General features: G+C 38.3%; 1 protein-coding gene and 1 long non-coding RNA gene across 14 annotated transcripts in view; one reads left to right on the plus strand and one right to left on the minus strand.

Annotated features, from left to right (window-relative positions):
- Nucleotides 1-22,322, minus strand: part of GRIK2 (glutamate ionotropic receptor kainate type subunit 2) — a 753,908-nt gene that overhangs the window by 552,716 nt on the left and 178,870 nt on the right. Inside the window, exon 1 of one of the 13 annotated variants that reach the window (XM_055535384.1) lies at nucleotides 9,880-9,980. The exons of 11 other annotated variants lie outside the window; for them this stretch is intronic. The gene's annotated coding sequence lies outside the window, so the exon portion shown is untranslated. Of the gene's footprint in view, nucleotides 1-7,980; nucleotides 8,117-9,879; nucleotides 9,981-22,322 lie in introns of those variants that run through there. One more of the 13 variants, XM_055535383.1, reaches the window with a different exon arrangement.
- LOC129619898 (uncharacterized) lies at nucleotides 8,236-17,198 on the plus strand. Its single transcript, XR_008698270.1, has 3 exons — nucleotides 8,236-8,575; nucleotides 8,708-8,807; nucleotides 15,965-17,198. It is a non-coding gene; the product is annotated as an uncharacterized LOC129619898 (long non-coding RNA).

The raw sequence follows: 22,322 nt of genomic DNA on the forward strand, positions 1-22,322 counted from the left end.
TGACTTAAGGAATAGATCATCCTCATTACTGTACCCCAACACAATGCTTTACACATTTTGTTTACAACAAATTTATGTTGAAGAAATGAATTGGCAATAGTTAACACTCATCTTTATTCTTTTACTTCTAACCAACACACCAACATATCTTACTCTGGTGTTTGTTCTCTACCCACCCCCCAGTAAAATTATTTTACTTCCAAAAAATATCACCCATGACCTTTAGTTGTCAAATATGGAAGATATATATGAGCTTATAATACTGAATTCCCCACATCCTTTAGCACTTACGATTATTTTCTTATTCTTGAAACTGTATTCTAACATAATGATCTTCTGTTTTCTCCAATTACTGCTCTTTCCTTCCTGATCAGTCTTCTTGGCACACTGTTCATCTACTTGTTCCCAGGGTTACAGCCCCAGCTCTCCTCCCCTGCGCACTCTCCTCAGGAATACACTACTTTTGTTAGTGTATTATAAATATTAAGTCAAAATTTCACATTTTTACTACTATATCATACACATTTTACTGATGAAGAAACTTAGATATTAAAAGATTAACTGAATTTCTGAGGTCACAGTGTAATTAAGGAATCGGGGATTTGAATCCAATCAGACTCATTTAAGAACAGATTTATTGCCCTCTTTCTGCATTATAATTTAAACCATTTAATTGACTATCCCTTTATCATGATGATTCTCAAATCTTTGTCTCCACCTCAAGTAACTCTAACTATTCTGATATCCACCTGCTAACTGAACACCTCCACTTAGTGTCACACAGCATTTTAAAAGCTGCTGCTGCTAAGTAGCTTCAGTCGTGTCCAACTCTGTGCAACCCCATAGACGGCCTCCTACCAGGCTCCTCTATCCCTGGGATTCTCCAGGCAAGAACACTGGAGTGGGTTGCCATTTCCTTCTCTAATGCATGAAAGGGAAAAGTGAAAGTGAAGTCGCTCAGTCGTGTCCGACTCGCAGTGACCCCATGGACTGCAGCCCACCAGGCTCCTCTGTCCATGGGATTTTCCAGGCAAAAGTACTGGAGTGTGGTGCCATTGCCTTCTCCGATTTTAAAAGCTACATGACCCCAAAACTGAAAAACTCTTACCTTTACGCAGTATTTTTTTTCTAAATTTCTTGTAAAACATCAAGAAATCAATCAAAAATCAGTCAAAATCTTGTAAAACATCAAGACTTGTCTCAAATACCCAAGTCTAATTCCTCCCTCTCCCTCATCCCTACTGATATCACTTTCAGTCCCGAAGTTCAAGAGATTTTTACATCTGTATATTCTTATACACATTCATTATTTTGCACTTACATCAGTGCTCTGATAGTCCATGTTTTCTTTATTTTTTTTATTTTTTTTTAATTTTATTTTATTTTTAAACTTTACATAATTGTATTAGTTTTGCCAAACATCAAAATGAATCCGCCACAGGTATACATGTGTTCCCCATCCTGAACCCTATTCATCTGTACAATACTGCCTTCTCAACTGGTCTATCTAAACTTACTGATTTTGCTTATATTCTTCTTACTGCTGTCCAATACATTGATTTGACTGAGACATTTCTCTATTTTACAGCATTTAATGACTTACTGTCACTTTCAAAATAAGGCTTAATTATTTAGCAAAAAGTATGAGTCAACATCTTTGTCTGCCTCTTGTGTATATATTTATCCTTCCCTCCTATCAATTTGCTTGCATCCTAAGTTCAGTCATACTAACCACTTAAAATTCCTCTGAAGTGCCATTCTTTCCTCATGATTTCCTTTGGACAGAACCCTTTTAATCTCAACACAAACTATTCATACTTTACAGCCAGCTGAGATGTTGCATCTTTCAAATGAGCTTTCCTTGATCTTCACCTTGGGCCTAGTTATCTCAATTACCCAACCCACAGTGTCTTTAGAATGCTTACATTCTTTGGCAGAAGAATACCCACACTTTAATGAAGCTGTATACGAACAATCTGTTTCCAGGTTGCTATCTTTGTTCTTTTCTCACTTAGTCCAGTGCCTGGCTCACAGCTGAAATCTTCAGTGAATGATAAGTAAAAGCTTATATAACTAAAGTCTACATTTATTTCCTATTCCCTATAGAATAGACACTATTATTTTCCAAGTCTTCATTCTTCAGAATACTACATAATAGATATTTTGCAAATATCCTTACCATTTTTATATAAAGAATAAAATAATGCATCCTTAATACAGTTTTTTCTTTTAAAAACCATTGCTGAACAACATCCAAATAGCCATTCTGTTTTCTTATCACAGAAAGCCTATCTTCAAATACCTAACACACTGATGATAAGAAATGAATAGAAATAATAAGCTTTAGGCTGCTAATAACAACAACATGAATTGAAATGAATTTTTAAAAATAGTGAAATTTCATGGGGTATTTTTTTCCCTTTAAGACTTCTTTTTTCATTGCTTGAGAAAAGAAACAATTTTACTGCTGCAAAGGGTATCAAGTTATCTTACCAAATTAGAGATGTCTGAATGATTTATGTTAGAATTAAATAAAGTCTCTTAAATCATTTGTCAATAATCACTGTTTTCAGTTTTAAGAATTTATCTGGTTGTTTAATTACCATTATTTTTTGTAATATCCAGTCTCTAATTATCTACAGTGTGCTTCCAAATGATAAACCAAGTTAAAAGATGGAACTAATATTGTTTAGATCATGAAAACATTATTCCTGCATGAGAAATAACAACATGTGACCTGAATAATTATAGTCAGATGGAAATTTTTTAGTGACCCTAAAAACCTAAAAGACATTCTTACTACAAACAAGAGTAAGTACTGATATACCCATAAATTCATTAAACAGCAAAATCCAACTCACTAGCATGTAATATAAAATTATAAGTAAGAAATATTACTAAGGTAAAATCTACAATGGACCAATAAATAAATGTGGAATATTGAAGGAATATATCCCAGTCTTTTGACACTCACCCCATGAGGGTGAGTCCTGCTACCCACAAACTATCTAAATATTGGGCTGTGAGGACTAACTCTGAAGTCACAATCTGTAACCAACTTTTCTAATAGTGTATCCAAAAAACTGACCTATTCCTTTGCTATGAAGCAACATCAAGTTGAAAAATCCTTCCAGAATTCTTGCTTTGTGCACAGGCTTTGTCCATTTTTCCTATGAACTCCTTTTCTTAGACTATCCCTCATCTCCCTGACTCCTAATCTCCCGCTCCCTCTTGCTTTCTCATGTGGTGTTTTGAGAGCATTCTCTGGTAGCTCAGTTGATAAAGAATCTGCCTGCAATGCAGGAGACTCCAGTTCGATCCCTGGGTTGGGAAGATCCTCTGGAGAAGGAAATGGCAACCTACTCCAGTATTCTTGCCTAGGAAATCTCATGGACAAAGGAGTCTGGCAGACTGAAGTTCATGGGGGTGCAAGTCAGACACAACTTAGCGATTAAACCACCACACCATGGTGTTTTGTACCTGGTAACTAATGTGGTGGGAGGAGAGTGAAAAAGTTGGCTTAAAGCTCAACATTCAGAAAACGAAGATCATGGCATCTGGTCCCATCACTTCATGGGAAATGGGGAAACAGTGGAAACAGTGTCAGACTTAATTTTTGGGGGCTCCAAAATCACTGCAGATGGTGATTGCAACTATGAAATTAAAAGACACTTACTCCTTGGAAGGAAAGTTATGACCAACCTAGATAGCATATTCAAAAGCAGAGACATTACTTTGCCAACAAAGGTCCATCTAGTCATGGCCGTGGTTTTTCCAGTGGTCGTGTTTGGCTGTAAGAGTTGGACTGTGAAGGAAGCTGAGTGCCAAAGAATTGGTGCTTTTGAACTGTGGTGTTGGAGAAGACTCTTGAGAGTCCCTTGGACTGCAAGGAGATCCAACCAGTCCATCCTAAAGGAGATCAGTCCTGGGTGTTCATTGGAAGGAATGATGCTAAAGCTGAAACTCCAATACTTTGGCCACCTCATGTGAAAAGTTGACTCATTGGAAAAGACTCTGATGCTGGGAGGGATTGGGGGCAGGAGGAAAAGGGGACGACAGAGGATGAGATGGCTGGATGGCATCACCAACTTGATGCACATGAGTTTGGATAAACTCTGGGAGTTGGTGATGGACAGGGAGGCCTGGCGTGCTGCAATTCATGGGGTCACAAAGAGTCAGACATGACTGAGTGACTGAACTGAACTGAACTAATGTGGTCCTTTAGTCACTAACCTTTGTTATAAACTGTGCTTTCTTCTCTATATCTATTCCCTCACTCAGTCCAGGACACTCCTGCAGAGTACCATATCAGTCCCACATTTCATGTATTAATCAAGGTAGGCCATGTTGAGCTGTAGTAATAGATTTCAAGAAATCTGTGGCTTAAAACAAAATCTGTGGGCTCACTCTAAGTCTGCTGCAGGTCCAGAAGCTCTGTAAGGCAACATCAATCCAAGCAATGATTCAGAGGTTTGGATGGGTCCATTTTGTGGTTCTATAATCTTAAGAGGAAGCTTATGATCGCTGTGGCAGGAGAAAAAAATAACTCAGGAGTCTCACAACAGTTTTTAAATGCTCTGTCCTCAAAGAAACAAAGGTTACTCTCACAATCTAGTAGCTTGACAATTCACATAGTCCCATCTTATTCAAAAGATGACAAATGTGAAGACACATACACATTTGGTAACCAATACATACTTCATCCAGATAACTTAATACCTTTTTCCACTTCAAAATATAGTGGTAGTCCCAATTAAATTAGTTTTATACTCAAATTAAAAGAGAATTACCAAATTTAAGAAAAATGATGAACTTTAAATGACAAGTTTACTTCTGAAAAATCACATTTCTAATTTTTTTTTTATTAAATGAGAATGAGAGGCTTAAAGTTTAATAAAAGTTTTCAAAGATGGCATAAACCAAGACTCTGTTGTTCACATGAATCCCTTTGTCTTCTATGAAATAACAGAAAAATGGAATGGGTGATTATTCAGCAAAAATAACATGCATTATAGGTATTTTTAAAGTTTTAAAATGAGCAACAGAAGTTCAGAATTTCATCTGAACATCATAAATCACATCTCTCATTGTTCATATATATATGAACATGTTCATATATGAACATGTTCATATATATATGTGTATGCGTGCATGTGTGCACGTACACACACACATGCACAAACACACACTGAAACTACTGACTAGTGATTTCTTAGTCTAATGAAGGAGATTCTGAAGCACATTCAAATTAAGAAATTAGTGTGGTAATAAAAAAAAGTCTACTTTTTTGAGAGCCTGCTGTAGAGTCAGCTAAATCAAATAGATTATTTGGTGGAAAGAGGGAAAGAGATTCAAAAGAATCATAAATATGCATGGTTTACAAAGAAGCTGTATCTTCCTCATTGTTATTGAAATTATAAGGCAGTTAAGGATGTAGGTATTAAACATTAAATATTTGATCAGTATTACATGTCCAAAATTCTTGGGAGTAGTTGATTGCAAATATAGCTATAAATAAATCCCCGTCCTTGAAATGCTTACAGTCAAATAAATATACCACATTCACTCTTAATCTCTAAATAATTGAAATATGTATGGTCAACACAAAGAACACTAAAACTTGAATAGGATGTTTCATTTGAATTCACATTATAATGTTCAAGTAGTACAACTACTTGGTATCATTATAATACCCCTGCTGCTGCTGCTGCTGCTGCTGAGTCGCTTCAGTCGTGTCCGACTCTGTGCGACCCCATAGACGGCAGCCCACCAGGCTACCCCGTCCCTGGGATTCTCCAGGCAAGAACACTGGAGTGGGTTGCCATTTCCTTTTCCAATGCATGAAAGTGAAAAGTGAAAGCGAAGCCTCTCAGTCGTGTCCGACTCGCAGCGACCCCAGGGACTGCAGCCTAAGGGGCTCCTCTGTCCATGGGATTTTCCAGGCAAGAATACCCCAAATATAACCAAAAATATATGAAATATACACTTAAGAAATTGAAGTATCATTAGAGAAACAGATCAACTAACTACTTTAAAACACAGTAGAATACAACGGTATTATCAGAGGTCCAAACCATGCTAAGTAAATGCAAAAAATCAAGTGGTTCCAATTTGAGCTATGAAATAAGGTACACAGAAGAGGTCCTAAAAACACTGGTCCTTAAGGGAAAATGGGAGTTCAGTTCATCAGCAAGTGAGGCAAGGAGATGGACCTACTAAATATTGAGTGAATCCTCAAGAGAATAAAAAAGAATATTCAGTGAATTGATAAAATATAGAGTAGGGTAGTCATGCAAGGGATTTCAAGACCAAAAAGACAGGTGGCAGAAAAACTATTAAAGAGCCTCTGGACTGGAATGTCAAAATTGGGTTCTATTTTGTACATAATTGAGTAATATGCAAAACTTTAGAAAGAAAATAAGCTAATTGATTTAAACTATACTGTATACAGTTTTACATTATTTACTCCAGTATAAAAGACAAATTGAAGAAGAGGCTTCAGGTAGTGAAACAATGATTAAAATACTTAGAAAATTGTTTAGAAAATAATGACACAACTAAGTGAAGAAGAAAATAAGGAATCAGATACAGCAAGTATTTTAGTAGCATGACTGATTAAAATGAACATATGTATACCTGTGGCGGATTCATTTTGATATATGGCAAAATCAATACATTATTGTTAAGTTAAAAAATAAAAATAAAAAAAATCTAATCAGTTATCCAGAGGAAGGAAGGAAAATGAACATGGTCCTTGTCTTGGAAACCAAAAGGAAGCTGGAAGCCAACAATCAGTGAATGAGATAAAGGATACAGAAAGAACACAAATACTTTAAATATTAAGTATACATTGATATTGACAATGGGGCTTCCCTGGTGGCTCAGGTAAACAACCTGCCTGCAATGCAGGAAGCATGAGTTTGATCCCTGGGTTGGGAAGATTTCCTGAAGAAGGAAATGCCAACCCATGTCAGTATTCTTGCCTGGAAAATCCCATGAACAAGGAAGATGGGTGGACTACAGCCCATGTGGTCGCACGAGTTGGACACGACTTAGTGACTATACCACCACCACCCACTGACCATATTTAGTATGTGATAAATTTGACATACAACAGAAGATTAACATTCACATCTGCGGTCAGAAGAGAAGCCAGTGATAGAGATTACAGATGCTAGTAAGTGGCATGTACCTAATATAATGGTTGAGGACATGATGTAGAAAATGTTACCTGGGCAAAGATATAACATGATCCTGTTAGGTAGTTAGAATAGGAAAAATGAGTCCAGATGGTGGTGACTAAAAGCCAAAGAAGGGGAAAGCCCACAAAAAATAGAACAAACGAAGGTCAGAGGACCGGAGGACCTCGGGTAAAACAAACAGCACTCCTGGCTAGCCCAATTTACTAGGGCAGGCCCACGGGGAGGAGGAAAAACATATAAAAAGAGGAGCCAAAATTGGGCCAGGGGCTTTCTCTTCATGTCTTTTGGGTTGGTCCGCCCTCACACCTCAAGGATGTATTTTCCTTTTCTTTCTAAATAAAACTGAGCTGTAACATGAGGTTGTAACACTGATCCATCTGAGGAAATTACACGGGGCTGTAACGCTGGTCCGTCTGTTGCTTCAAATTTTTGTTGCAATGAGACAGAACCGAGGAAATTACAAACTCCCGCAACAATACTATATCATGGAAAAATCATTTTTGAGGAGTAATCTAAAAAACTGGGAGTCAACCAAGGAAAGTAAGAATCAAAGAGAAAGCACAGAGGCAATTGAGAAAAGCTTCGAATCTGTACAGACTGTCCCTGAACTGTTTTAAATTTCCCAGTACTATACACAGTCCCATACCATCCCCAGGCATTAAAAATTTGAACCACACTGTTTCCAAAACATGCTATGCTTGTTCCCATCTCAGTGTTGCCTTGTACTATTTAAATAGCTTGGAATTCCCACCCACTAACCCTTTCAAATACCACTTACCCTATGAAATTCCCCCACTCTTTGTCCCACAACGTTTTACTCAGCAAACTTCATTAGAGCACACATCACCCTGTATGGTAATTGTTTTTGCGTCTGTTTCCCTCAAGTAAATGGGAACTCCAGGTGGGTCAAGGAGAGCCTTATTCAACTTCTAAAGTCAAGGCTTTGCACATAACGGGCATCTAAAGAACACTTATTGAATGCAGAAGGTTTAGTGGATAGTAATGCTATAGGATTTTCAGCAGTTAGAATTAGCACAGAGAACAGGAAGTTGTATTTGCTATTTAGAAGGAAGTGATGACCTTTGTAAGAATGATTTCACTGCAGTACTGTGGGTAGAAGCCAGATAATAAAGGATTAAGGAAGGAGTGGGTAGTAATTAGATAGAAAACCTACAGCTATAATTTGCTACAAAAGGGCAATTGAGAGATGAGAGAGTAACTTGACAGGGAAGAAGTGTTGAGGGATGGAATTTTAAGGATAAGGAAATCTTGAGTACATTTTTAAGCTGAAAGTAGATATTTAAGAAATCAAATAATAGAAGTAACTGTGTGATGTAGAGAGGGATTAAGAGAGAGAGAAACCAAGGGTACAGGTACGTGTGTGCTTGATTGCTCAGTAATGTCCAACTGTTTGCGACCCCATGGACTGTAGCCCTCCAGCCTCCTCTGTCCATGGAATTTCTCCAGGCAAGAATACTGGAATGAATTGCTTTTTCCTCCTCCAGGGGATCTCCCAGACCCAGGGATCTAACCCGCGTCTCCTATGTCCTGTGTCTCCTTCATTGGCAGGCGGATTCTTTACCACTGAGCTACCTACAGGCACAGGTATGTGCGTGCTAAATCACTTCAGTCATGTCCAACTCTGTGCTACCCTATGGACGTCAGCCTGCCAGTCTTCTCCGTCCATGGGATTCTCCAGGCAAGAAAACTGGAGTGGGTTGCCATGCCTTCCTCCAGGGGATTTTCCTGACCCAGGGATTGAACCTGAGTCTTTTAAGTCTACCTGCACTGGAAGCAGTTCTTTACCATTAGCAACACCTGGGAAACCCAAGGGCACAGATAGCTGAAAGCAAATGGGAAACATTCCTTTTCTGAGATTAGAAGGGAAAGGAAAGGTAGTGTCCCTGTAGAAATCTTCTATTGTAGATGAGAAAAACTGAGAGATCTCTCTTCTTACTGTATGGCTTCTCTGATTAGGTGGTGAATTATTTGGCCATCTTCCATGAGTATAGGAGTAAGGAATGAAATATGAAAAACTGGATATTGAATAAAGAAAGGTAGCATAACTATATAATTTAGTAACAAACAGAAAAATCCATTTTATTTGAACTGAGGCTAAATATTTAAAAGTCCCATAGTTAAGTAACTAATTAATAAACTTTAACATCTTTGTCATACATAATAAATATGAGTCTGGTTAACAAAATACCTCAGTTAATAGAGAGTTATATAAACCATGAGCTAGCTTGATAATTTTGACAGGTATATTTTTCTTAAATTGCCCTTAGTACCAAAATTAGACGACTCTTAACTTTGACTCTATTACCTATCTGCAATAGAAAATACTTCAGGATCCTACTCTGCCTTGGAGTCAGGAGAATCATCTCTAATTTTCATGGTACTTGTAGTCTAAAAATATAGATCAAGAAATTTAAGGTCAGTAGAAATCCACAAAAAATAATTAACAGTGTGTGTTTTGTTATATTATATACATATTTCTTACATTAGACTGCACTAACTCCAAAGTCAATTTTTCAAGTTTTTAAAACTCTCTTCTTTAGAAAAATGTGGCTTAAAATAGACTAAAACAATTTAAAAACACAATGCTTAACTCAAAAATTATTTAGAGATTCTACATTTTTTTTCCAAACCCTAATGATACTGGAATTTTTCTTACTTTAATCCACTGTAAAATACCACACATTCATTGTGTCATTTATCATCCTCCAAATATCACCCTGAAGCAGGTTCCTGAAACAGTACTGTGGATAAGAGGCTGAGGTTTGACATCAAACAATCCTATTTAAATACTCAATCCACCATTTACTAGTTAAGTGATCTTGGCAAGAGCTTTAAACTGTCCACACCTGTTACCTCTTTTGTGCATTGGGGACACCACCACCAATCTCATAGGTTTGTAATGAAGATAAACAATTGGCTGCACATAAACCATTTAAAAAGGTGCCTGGCACAGAATAAGCTCTCAGTCAATGGCAGCTGGACTTTCCAGGTGGTGCTAATGATAAAGAACCCTCCTGCCAATGCAGGAGTCACAGGAGATGCAAGTTCGATCCCAGGGTTGGGAAGATTTCCTGCAGCATGGCAACCCACTCCAGTATTCTTTTCTGGAGAATCCCATGGACTGAGGAGCCTGGCAGGATATGGTCCATAGGGTCTCAAAGAGTCGGATATAACTAAACAGACTTAGCAAGCACACAATGGCAGCTATTGTTATCAGGGATAGCCTTCTTCAGTTCAAGCATTTTCCTTCTGACATTTTTCCTTTCTTACTGAAAAAAAGGGTTTTTTTTTTGTTGTTTTGTTTTGGTTTTTTATCATCAAATACTCCTATTCTTTGGAAGGACTGATGCTAAAGCTGAAACTCCAATACTTTGGCCATCTCATGCGAAGAGTTGACTCATTGGTAAAGACTTTGATGCTGGGAAGGATTGGGGGCAGGAGGAGAAGGGGATGACAGAGGATGAGATGGCTGGATGGCATCACCGACTCAATGGATATGAGTTTAAGTGAACTCGGGGCATTGGTGATAGACAGGGAGGCCTGCTGCAATTCATGGGGTTGCAAAGAGCCGGACATGACTGAGCAACTGAGCTGAACTGAACTGAACTGTGAAGGAAGAGTTGTTAATCTATTAAACAAATTTTAAAGTATTACCAATATATCACACAGTGTAATAGTAGTATTTCTGGACAAATCAACTCTATAAAGAAATCTATCATATTAGATAAATATGCTAATGAAAATATGAAAAATAAATGCAGAGATTAAACTTTTATTATTAAAATGCTTTATAGAGAACAGACTTTTGCATAACTTTCAAAAGCGTCATGTCTTTATGATTAACATTGGCAATTTGGAGTTATATCTGCTATATACATATTATTAAAAATAAAAATGTACTCAAGTGCATTCTGATAAAATATTAACATGACATATTATAATCAATTACTAAAATCTTCAGTGTTTAATATTCCATTAATAGCATTGCTCCTCTTTTCTCTCTTCTTCCTCACTAACTAATTTATTTTTGTTTTCTTTCTTATATTAATACAGTGTTCCAGTGGTTGGTCAGATATTTATTACCCATATGAAAGACACTTTCCCAAAATTCTCCATTTGTATTTACCTCAGTGGAAATAGCTGCTGCTGCTGCTGCTGCTGCTAAGTCGCTTCAGTCGTGTCCAACTCTGTGCGACCCCATAGACGGCAGCCCACTAGGCTCCTCTGTCCCTGGGATTCTCCAGGCAAGAACACTGGAGTGGGTTGCCATTTCCTTCTCCAGTGCATAAAAGTGAAAAGTGAAAATAAAGTCGCTCAGTTGTGTCTGACTCTTAGCGACCCCATGGACTGCAGCCTAACAGTCTCCTCCATCCATGGGATTTTCCAGGCAAGAGTACTGGAGTGGGGTGCCGTTGCCTTCTCCGGGAAATAGCTGAGTGAAAATTAAATCAAATAATGCAGCCAAAATAATCAAGTATTTCATGATGTTTGTTTCCACATGCATGAAAATATAATTGAAAAAGTAACATTATTGAGGTAATTAATATTGAAACTTTTATAAAATACTATAATGCTGGATTGAATGAATATATACTCTAAATACTCTTTGCAAGAAAAAGAATGTACTCAACAAAAAGAAAATCACATTAAATTTTAGATGAAATCTGGAGTTATGGATGTGACTTTCTCTTGACTAACCCTGAAGTCCAAATCCCTCCAGACATAGAAGTTACTCTAATATATCTATGTGTCTCATAATGCAAATAGGTCAAATTGACATTGAAAAGAGGAGCCAAGAACTACTGAGCCAGATGTTTTTTTGAAAATTAAGACAGCCATGATATGCATACTGTTTGCCATAAGAGGATCCGTAAGAGGATCTGTTCCACTAACCTTTCTTTTGTGTGTCTGTGTGTGTGTTCAGTTGTCTCTGACTCTTTGTGACACTGTGGACTGTAGCTGGCCAGACTCCTTTGTCTATGGGATTCTCCAGGCAAGAATATTGGAGTGGGGTTGCCATTTCCTCCTAGAGAGGATCTTCCCAACCCAGGGGTTAAACCCACATCTCTTGTATTTCCTTCATTGACAGGTGGATTCTTTACCACTGAGCCTCCTGGGAAGCTTCCTTAGGACCCTGTAATTACAGTAGAGTGGGGCTGGGAACTAGTTCTATTTACGGCACAGCACAGCACACCTCTGCAGAGCCCAGTCACTATGTAAGAAGCTCATTTATTTTGAAGACTAAGAGGGCTTTTGCTTTGATTCATTAGCATAAAAGTTAAAGAGGTTACCACAATAGAAATAGTAAAATCCAAATTAGCAATTAATGAACAGTAAAAGCGGAGAAGGCAATGGCACCCCACTCCAGTACTCTTGCCTAGAGAATCCCATGGATGGAGAGTAGGCTGCAGTCCATGTGGTCGCTAAGAGTTGGACACAACTGAGCGACTTCACTTTCACTTTTAACTTTCATGCATTGGAGAAGGAAATGGCAACCCACTCCAGTGTTCTTGCCTGGAGAATGCCAGGGACGGGGCAGCCTGGTCGGCTGCCATCTATGGGGTCACACAGAGTCGGACACGACTGAAGCGACTTAGCAGCAGCAGCAGAACAGTAAAAGACAACAAGCAGCACACTTTCAGTATTTAGTATTGAAATTTTTCTCAATAATGCTTCAACTATTAGTATTACAAGATAGTCAGGAATGAGTGTGGAAGTTCAGTTGCAACTCATTGTATTCTCTTGTCTTTTCTATTCAGTTACTTGATTACCCAGTTATATCATAGTGCTACCACATAATATCCTTTCACTTTGAGTGACTACATATAAATACAGTTGATTTGGGGAAAGATTCAATATTTAAGCCTGCATATTAAATAACAAAGTGTATCCTCTCTATATCCAACTACAGATTTTTTTCAGCAAACATGGGTCAAGAATGTATTCAGTTTGGGCATTTTCGTGGCACTATAGTGGACACTGGGTTTCCCTGGTGGCTCAATCAGTAAAGAATCTGCTTGCAATGCAGGAGATTCAGGTTTGATCTCTGGGCTGGGAAGATCCCCTGAAGAAGGAAATGGCAATCCATTCCAGTACTCTTGCCTGGGAAATCCCATGGACAGAGGAGCCTGGAGGACTAAAGTCCATGGGGTTGCAAAGAGTCAGACATGACTGAGCAACTAAACCACCACCACCATAGTGGACACTGCAAGAACAGTAAACAATTCAAAACCTTAATCCTCAAAGCTTACTATCTAGTGGAGCATGCAGAGTCTGATTAAGAAAGAACTGTGACTCTATATTTATTTCCATGATAGTGATATATATATATATATATATATATATATATGTACACACACACACACACACACATACATGCTGCTGCTAAGTCCCTTCAGTCGTGTCCGACTCTGTGCGACCCCATAGACGGCAGCCCACCAGGCTCCCCAGTCCCTGGGATTCTCCAGGCAAGAACACTGGAGTGGGTTGCCATTTCCTTCTCCAATGCATGACAGTGAATAGTGAAAGTGAAGTCGCTCAGTCAAGTCCAACTCTTAGCGACCTCATGGACTGAAGCCTACCAGGCTCCTGCGTCCATGGGATTTTCCAGGCAAGAGTATTGGAGTGGGTTGCCATTTCCTTCTCCATATATATATATACATATACATGTATATGTATATTTGTGTGTATATATATACATGTGTGTATATATGTATACATATGTGTGTATATATACATATGTGTACATATATGTTTATGTGTGTGTGTGTATGTATGTATGTATGTGTATATATATATATAATAGAGTTTGTAGGGCAAGTCTGAGAGGCCAGCTAACCCAGACAGGGGTAGACATGAGGGCAATTAGGAGATTTGAATTGTTTTCATTCAAATACAGTGATGGAAATGTTCTGTCCACACAGTTCTCTTAATCCCACCTAACATCTCAACAACAACAAATTAGCATTTGTGAATAATTTAATTGGCTTTTTGGATGTGATGGAAAGAACAAAATCCTACCTTAGTTACCTCTAGCAACAACAACAGCAATAAAAATCTTGGATGTGTGTGGTGGGGAGGGGGTGGCGGGGGGTGAACAGGTGTGAAATTCTAAGGACATGAGTACCAGGAATGAAAAGCCTTCGGGAGATTTGGCAGTTCTCTCCCTCAGTGTCTCTCAGGGGCCGTCTGATCTCCTTCACATGGGGTCTCTGCATAACTCGGTTCTTTGCCTTGTGACTTCTCCCTCATAATTTCAGCCATGGCCTTCCTGAGTCAGCTCCTCCCACTAGCAGATTTCGTTTCTGCTCCATAGATATACACACCTCAGATTCTTTTTTTTTTTTTTTTTTACTTTATAAATTTTATTTTTATTTTTAAACTTTACATAATTGTATTAGTTTTGCCAAATATCAAAATGAATCCACCACAGGTATACATGTGTGCCCCACCCTGAACCCTCCTCCCTCCTCCCTCCCCATACCATCCCTCTGGGTCGTCCCAGTGCACTAGCCCCAAGCATCCAGTATCGTGCATCGAACCTGGACTGGCAACTCGTTACATACATGATATTTTACATGTTTCAATGCCATTCTCCCAAATCTTCCCACCCTCTCCCTCTCCCACAGAGTCCATAAGACTGTTCTATACATCAGTGTCTCTTTTGCTGTCTCATACACAGGGTTATTGTTACCATCTTTCTAAATTCCATATATATGCATTAGTACACTGTATTGGTGTTTTTCTTTCTGGCTTACTTCACTCTGTATAATAGGCTCCAGTTTCATCCACCTCATTAGAACTGATTCAAATGTATTCTTTTTAATGGCTGAGTAATACTCCCTTAAGCCAGGTAAGGTGTAGAAGAATGGGTTAGCTGTCTGTTGGTCAGGAGCCCATCCAAACCTACCAGTTTGAGATAAGAAAATGGCCCAAACCATGTGAGTCCATTGAGGCAGCTGTGCCTGTCAACAGGCAGATTGGAGGCAGGCATGAACTGACCTCTGAGATTTAAACAATCTCCTGACAAGGTTTAAGGCACTTTCTGATTTTTTCCTGTTTTAGCCTTTCTTCGTATTACTTTGACTTTTAGAATCCTGTGGCTCCTTGAAGTTCTCTAAAATTTGATCTATGGCTGCAGAACCTAATTGCTTTAACTCAATTCCCAAATGTCTTTGCCCTGCTGCATTCCATGACACAAATTTAACTTGTTCATACAAGAAAGAAAACTTTGTCCTTGGCCTTATTAGTTCTGTGCACAGACTAAGGCTTTGAGTTTAAACTCCCTATGGCCATTTCTACTATGATTCTCTAATCAAACTCTGATGGTGGTATTTTTTTTCGTTTCAGGATAATTCATGCATTTATTAAATATTTATTTAGTTTGTACTATGTGCCAGGAAATGTTGTAAATGCTGAGGTTATAGCCAGATACAAGCAAAATAATTTTTCAATCATCAGAAATTTCTAGAAAATAAAATATTCAAAATAATGACAAATTCTGCAACCAATATATAGTCCTTCAATTAGCACATTTTGAATTGTCTTTCTATGATAAATTTCAACCTTTTAACTGAGAATTTTGGAAACATTTAACCACTTTCTAATGATGAAGGATAATCATTATAAGCATCTATTGTTATATCATATGATACCTATGGTACCCTGCATATAATTCAATTATAGTGCTTACAATATCATACATCAATTATTTTCTTTTTCTCTCTCCTTTCCAAAACCAGGAGCTCCTTGAAGACATCTTATATTTCCCTCCAGTGCCTGACAGATAACTGACCTTGACTATTGAATGGGTGAGAACGAGCAGTTCACAAGGATAGCACTGAAGGTTTAAGTAATTTGATCATGTACATTTCCAATATGATTGTAAGTGGAAGTTAAAGAGTGAGCTTCTGTGCAGGACTGCCCAGACTTACCAGAGTCCAGTTGTTTGAACTCCAAACAGAGTGTTTTGAAAGTATTTCCTATTGATCATCTTGGAACACCAGTGAAAGAGTAAAAGGAAGCCTCAGGTGGCGGGAGAGGCTTTTTCATTAGAGGTTTTTAAAGTTCCTAGAGAAATCAGCTTATAACAGAATGCTGAGCACATCACCTTTCCAATTCTCAGGTGTACAGACAGCAGGTTAGACACATCTGTGCCGGGCAGAGCATCTGATTAGTGCCGCATCATGTGCAATGAAGCATCCCAAAGGCCAACAAAGCTAAATGTACACACTGGAGATTTCCCACCCATACGTAATGCCAAAAAGGAACAGGACCAAGTTTTGGATGGGAGGAACCACTCTTGAAGAATTTCATGATTATCTTCTCTAACCCTTTTATTGTTTTCCCTCTAGACAATAAGGAGAAAATATGGGGATAAAAGGGGATTCCTAAGTTTTACTTCAAAAAAAAAAAGACCCAGCCAAGGCATATGCAGAAGATGATGCTGCATGAGACACAATATATTTCAAGAGAACAAAAAAAGTAAAGAACAGACATCCTCTGGGTGAAAGCTCAGGACTATCCTCTCAAAACCAGCGAGAATGCTAAACTTCATTGCCTCAAACCTTCTACATCTAAATGGTTGATTAAATTTCTCTATAATTCAGATCATTTATTTGAAATATACCAGTTCAAATTTTTTCAACTGTCAAATGAGATGAACATACAATTTGTGCCATGCACTATGAATTTATTCCCACTTCCAAGCTCTTCTCTTTTCTAAAACACAGTAAATAGTCTTTCTTTCCTCCCCTTAAGCCATGGCACTGAGAAAAAATTCCATACACCTCCTTTCCTCCCAAGTACTCCCCAGCACAACTGACCTGATGATAGACCAAACTAAAATTCGCCCAATATTTTTCATTTATGATTCACTAATTACCTTAAGTCAGCTCTGTGCTTGATGCTGAAGCTTTACATCAATCTTAACAACTCATAATCCTTGCCACAGTATCAGAAAGTTAGAGGCCACCACATAATCACATTTTGTCTATTACATTGGAATAATATGTTTGGCTTTTGTGACAAGACAGCATTCCAACAACCAAAAAAGAAGCAAAATAAAGACCAAAAGAATTACATCACTAGGCATAACAATGATGCCTGGGTGAAAGTCAGCTCACATCTCATTGTTGAACTCTTCCTGGTGTAAATCTTATGAAAGCAAATGTTTTTCTCTGTCTTGTTCACATTTGTGTCCTCAGGGCCTAGAAGAATGCCATCATACGATGGGTGCACAACAAATTCTTATTTATCAAATGAATGAATGAACATAATGGGGATTCAGCCAGATCCAGATATAAGCATATCCAATGACTAACTGAAAATGATTTAGGCTTCTAGATTATGAATGTCCCACACTGTCTTCTTACTCCCCTAAAATTTTATGCACCCCAACCCTAATCTCTTCCCTCGTGGTTCAGCTGGTAAAGAATCCGCCTGCAATGTGGGAGACCTGGGTTTTATCCCTGGGTTGTGAAGATCCCCTGGAGAAGGAAAAGCCTACCCACTCCAGTATTCTGGCCTGGAGAATTCCATGGACTGTATAGTCCATGGGGTCTCAAAGAGTTGGACATGATTGAGTGACGTTCATTTTCACAACCCTAATCTCTAGGTCTCCCGTGCCTGTGGATAGTGATAAAAAGGAATAGCATAATAAATTATGCATAACTTAAAGTGGCATTCAAAGATGAACTAAGACACACCTTATGGACTTAAGAAAGTGAACACAACCCATCATCTTATTCTCTACAACCAGGAATACCATCTAAAACACCCAGTTGTAGATGCTATGGGAAGTTCTTCCAAATGGGAACAACACATTTAACAGTCAGCTAGAAATTTACTGCTCATCAATCTCAAAAGGAAATTCTTATACTCTGATTACATTTCATTGTGAATGTTTCCTGGACAAGCTGCCAAGAAACATTATATTACCCCTAAGGGGAACAGGGTAGGGAGAAATTTGAGATCACGGTGATTTAGCTACAGTTGTCTGTTCTCAAGAAAACTATAGTGTCATGGGTGAGCCTTAGGTGGGTGCTGACCTGAGGCTTCCCCAGGTCATTGGAGCAGGAACAGTATAGATAGAGGTGAGACTAATAAAATTCCCAAGATCACAAAATACAACTCAATCCCAAATGGCTTCCAAAAGATTCAGAATAACCCCTTCCTTTTAGAGGGAAGGAAATAAAATCCCAGAGAGGTAAGGAAACATACCCAAGGTTACTTGACTTAGTGGCAGATGGGGGTTCTCTCCAAACCATAAATGCTTAGAAAGGGAAATTGTACCCATAGCACATTTGCACGCAATGCATCTGTCTACTTTCACTGCACAGGCAGGCACATGCTATTCACTTTTAAGTAGAAAGGTAAAATTGGGCCAAATAATATTTAATTCCCCACTGTAACAGTAGATTTACATTCCATATTCAGACAGCTGGCATAATTGAAGACAGCTCGGAACCCCTGAGGATATCCAAACTGTCACAATTGGAGAAAAGATTGACGTATCCTGCAGTGTAAGACCTACTCAATGACATTACAAAGCTGATTCAAAATATCATCTTTGTAGGATCCTCAATATCCAATCTATGAACAATAGACATAATTAAACATAAAAAGCTGTAAATTAAGCAGACTAAATGATGAAGCAAATCATTTCATTTTTGCACCTGTGAAGTACAGTATGCCATTGTCATTTTCCTCAAAGAAGACAGCACAGATACTCACATGGACAATTATCAAAAGAGTTCAGAGCAGTAGCCGCTATAATGGACAATAGATTTCTTTCCAAAAAAAAAAGACTAAAAAGATATCAATGAATGTAGTTTTCAAGTCACAGTGAGAATACACAGCTGCTGCCACAGATTCTATTTAATGTATTTCAATATAACCAATTAAAATTAAAAAACTTAGGTCTCCTATTCTCAAGCTGGTAAAAGCAGAGAACACAGAAAAACAAGTTTAAGTTATCATTTTGTATGTCTCTGCAAGAGAGTTTTTGGCTTGCTTTGTGCTTGACAGCGACAGAAAATAGACTGTACAAAGAAGCACCTTGCCTGGAGATGATTGTCCAAAAGGCAGTGTCGTCATGGTTAAGAGTATGGGTTCTGAAGACATAGACCTGGCTACAAATCTTACTTGCCAACCTCCTGAGTAGCCTCAGGCTAGGCTCCTCTGTCCATGGAATTCTCTAGGCAAGAATATTGGAGTGGATAGCCATTCCCTTCTCCAGGAGATCTTCCCAACCCAGGGATCAAATCCAGGTCTCCTGCCTTGCAGGCAGATTCTTTACCCTCTAAGCCACCAGAAAAGCCCAAGTTATTTAACCCCTCCATATTTTATTTTCTCCATGAGTAAAATGAGGATATCTATAGTTCCTCCCCCACTGGATTGTTGTGAGAATGAAAAGCTACAGATTAAGTAAAGCACTTGAAACACTGATACTCAGTGACTACGCAGCAAGTGTTAGCTTCTATAACTGCAGTTTAAAATGTTGCATCTGGGATTTTAAATGAAACCAACAAGAGCAGGTATTGAAGAACCTATTCTCACTCTAGCCTTTTAAGGGAAGATTCATACAGCAATCAAGGCAGTTTCATCCATAAAGTGGCTCTCTAAATATTTAAATTGAAAAAAAAAAAACTTTCAGTATTAAAATCAGAAAAAAAAGCAGACAAAAAATATATTTTAATGTGAGCTGGAAAGATACTGGTAAGGTCATTGAACATACATTGCAATCAGAGACACACAGTGTCACCTCAAGCCCGGATTGAGCTAAAAGAGCCAAGGGAAAGATCTGCCAAAGAGCCCACCATGAACCAGCATAAAACCACCTGCAAAATCCGTTCAAGCATCTGTCTCTGTGAAGTGCCAAGCCTTCTCCTCCCACCCCACCAGGCTGGCCTCATCTACCAGAGAGCAATACTAGAGGCCCCCTTTTTTTTTTTTCAGTTCAGTATTTCTCCATTTGCTCAATCCAGGAGGCATTGCATGAAACCTCACACAGCAACTCATTTTCCTTCTTTGTCACAATTTATTCCAAATACCTTTCTCCCTCTAATTTTAGTACCTGCAAAAACCAAATCAGGCTGATCCATGTGTTCAAGTATTAGACTTTTATTTTGTACTGGAGTACAGCTGATCAACAATGGTGTGACAGTTTCAGGTGGACAGCAAAGGGACTCAGCTGTACATATACATGTATCCATTCTCCTTCACACTCCCCTCCAGTTTAATGTTCCCTAAATGAATCCTCAAAACTGTTATAAGAGAAACGAGAAACACATCATCCACTCAGTGGTCATTTGTCATCTTATAAGGGTTCAAAGCAGGGAAGGCAGGGTGGATCACCAACGTGAGGGTGTTTCAGCTGTAGCGGTTCTCTGAGGCAACGCAAAGGTAAAAAAGCAGCAGGAGAAATGATGACACCACTGCAGTATTTCTGTATCTGTAACTAAGGATAATATTACCTACCTCCTGGGACTCTCATGAAGATTCAATAATTCAGTAAGTGTAAAGTGCTTAGATTAGTTCCTGGCAGATCCTAAGCATTCAGTAAATGTTAGTTATGATGAAATGATGATCATGATCAAGATGATGGTGATGGTGAAAGAAATTGCTAGTAGGCAATACATACCACAAACCAATAAGTGCAATTTGGAGAGGATGATTAGGATATTCAGCTCTCCCTCTGCTTTCAATAATTTCACATATTACAGGAGAAAATTGGAAATATCATAAAAGAGATGTTTATTTCCTAAGTAAGACATGAGCTAGAGATGCAAAAATTGATGAGAGTTAAAAACAGAAAAGCCACAAGATATGAAAAAGATGCCATGGAATTGTTAAGTTCAGCTCAGGAGATAACAAAATAATATCCCTGAATGATATTAATTAATATGCATGAAAGCAGGTGCAATGAGTCAGGCACTGTTCTAAATTCTTTAACATATATCACTTATTTAATCCACACAACAATCCTGTGCAAGGAGGCTATTATCATACTCTGAAGTAGGGCACAGAAAGATTAAATGATTTCCTCAAGGTTTCACAGCTGATAAGTGGGGATATCAGGATTGTATACCTTTAGTTTGTCTCCAGTCTTTGCCCTTAATTGCTGTACTATAATCCTTCTCAATACATGAAGGAGAAGATCTTTTGAGAACTTTAACAATCAGTAGAAAAGAAAAACTATGAATGGAGATATGAAAAAATTCCTAAACAAAATACCAACATAAAACATCAACATTTCTTAAAGTATGATGTTAATCATTAGAGGTGATTATTATGTAACAGGTAAAGTAAGTAAATTTGGTTTAAGACAAATGTTTATCATGTTTTTTCCTGACTGTTATTTGAGGAAATTGCATTATTTTATACGATTGTTTTTAATGATGTGATGCTTATTCCATATAAGATTTTTCTCATGTTTATTATTATCACAGTGTAATATCCTTCTTGTCCATAGGATAAGTGAATGGAAGTAATCTGTGCCTTTTGAGAGCCTACAATCCAGAACTGAATAACCATGAAAAGTATGTGCAATACATTTAAATAAGGTAGAGGCTTTGCTTGATTCAGCAGCATGAGAGAGATGGATGGGGCATCAGATATAGGAAAATGAGAAAACTGGAGAAATTTATTCAGAAAAAAATATTGAGAATTAAAGGGTGGTATAGATAAACACGGAGAAGGCAATGGCACCCCACTCCAGTACTCTTGCCTGGAAAATCCCATGGACAGAGGACCCTAGTAGGCTGCAGTCCGTGGGGTCGCTAGGAGTCAGACACAACTGAGCGACTTTACTTTCACTTTTCACTTTTATGCACTGGAGAAGGAAATGGCAACCCACTCCAGTGTTCTTGCCTGGAGAATCCCAGGGACGGGGGAGCCTGGTGGGCTGCCGCCTATGGGGTCGCACAGAGTCGGACACGACTGAAGTGACTTAGCAGTAGCAGCATAGATAAACAAGAATTCTGATCTCATGAAAATAGGAAAGAAGAGGAAAAGGAGTAAAAACTGCAGCTATATAATCAGCCTAATGATAGAAAGGAACACTTAATATAAATTCTAAATAAATCTTTAGAGGTCTCT

Source organism: Bubalus kerabau, chromosome 9, assembly GCF_029407905.1.
Source record: "Bubalus kerabau isolate K-KA32 ecotype Philippines breed swamp buffalo chromosome 9, PCC_UOA_SB_1v2, whole genome shotgun sequence".
NCBI classification, from domain to species: domain Eukaryota; kingdom Metazoa; phylum Chordata; class Mammalia; order Artiodactyla; family Bovidae; genus Bubalus; species Bubalus kerabau.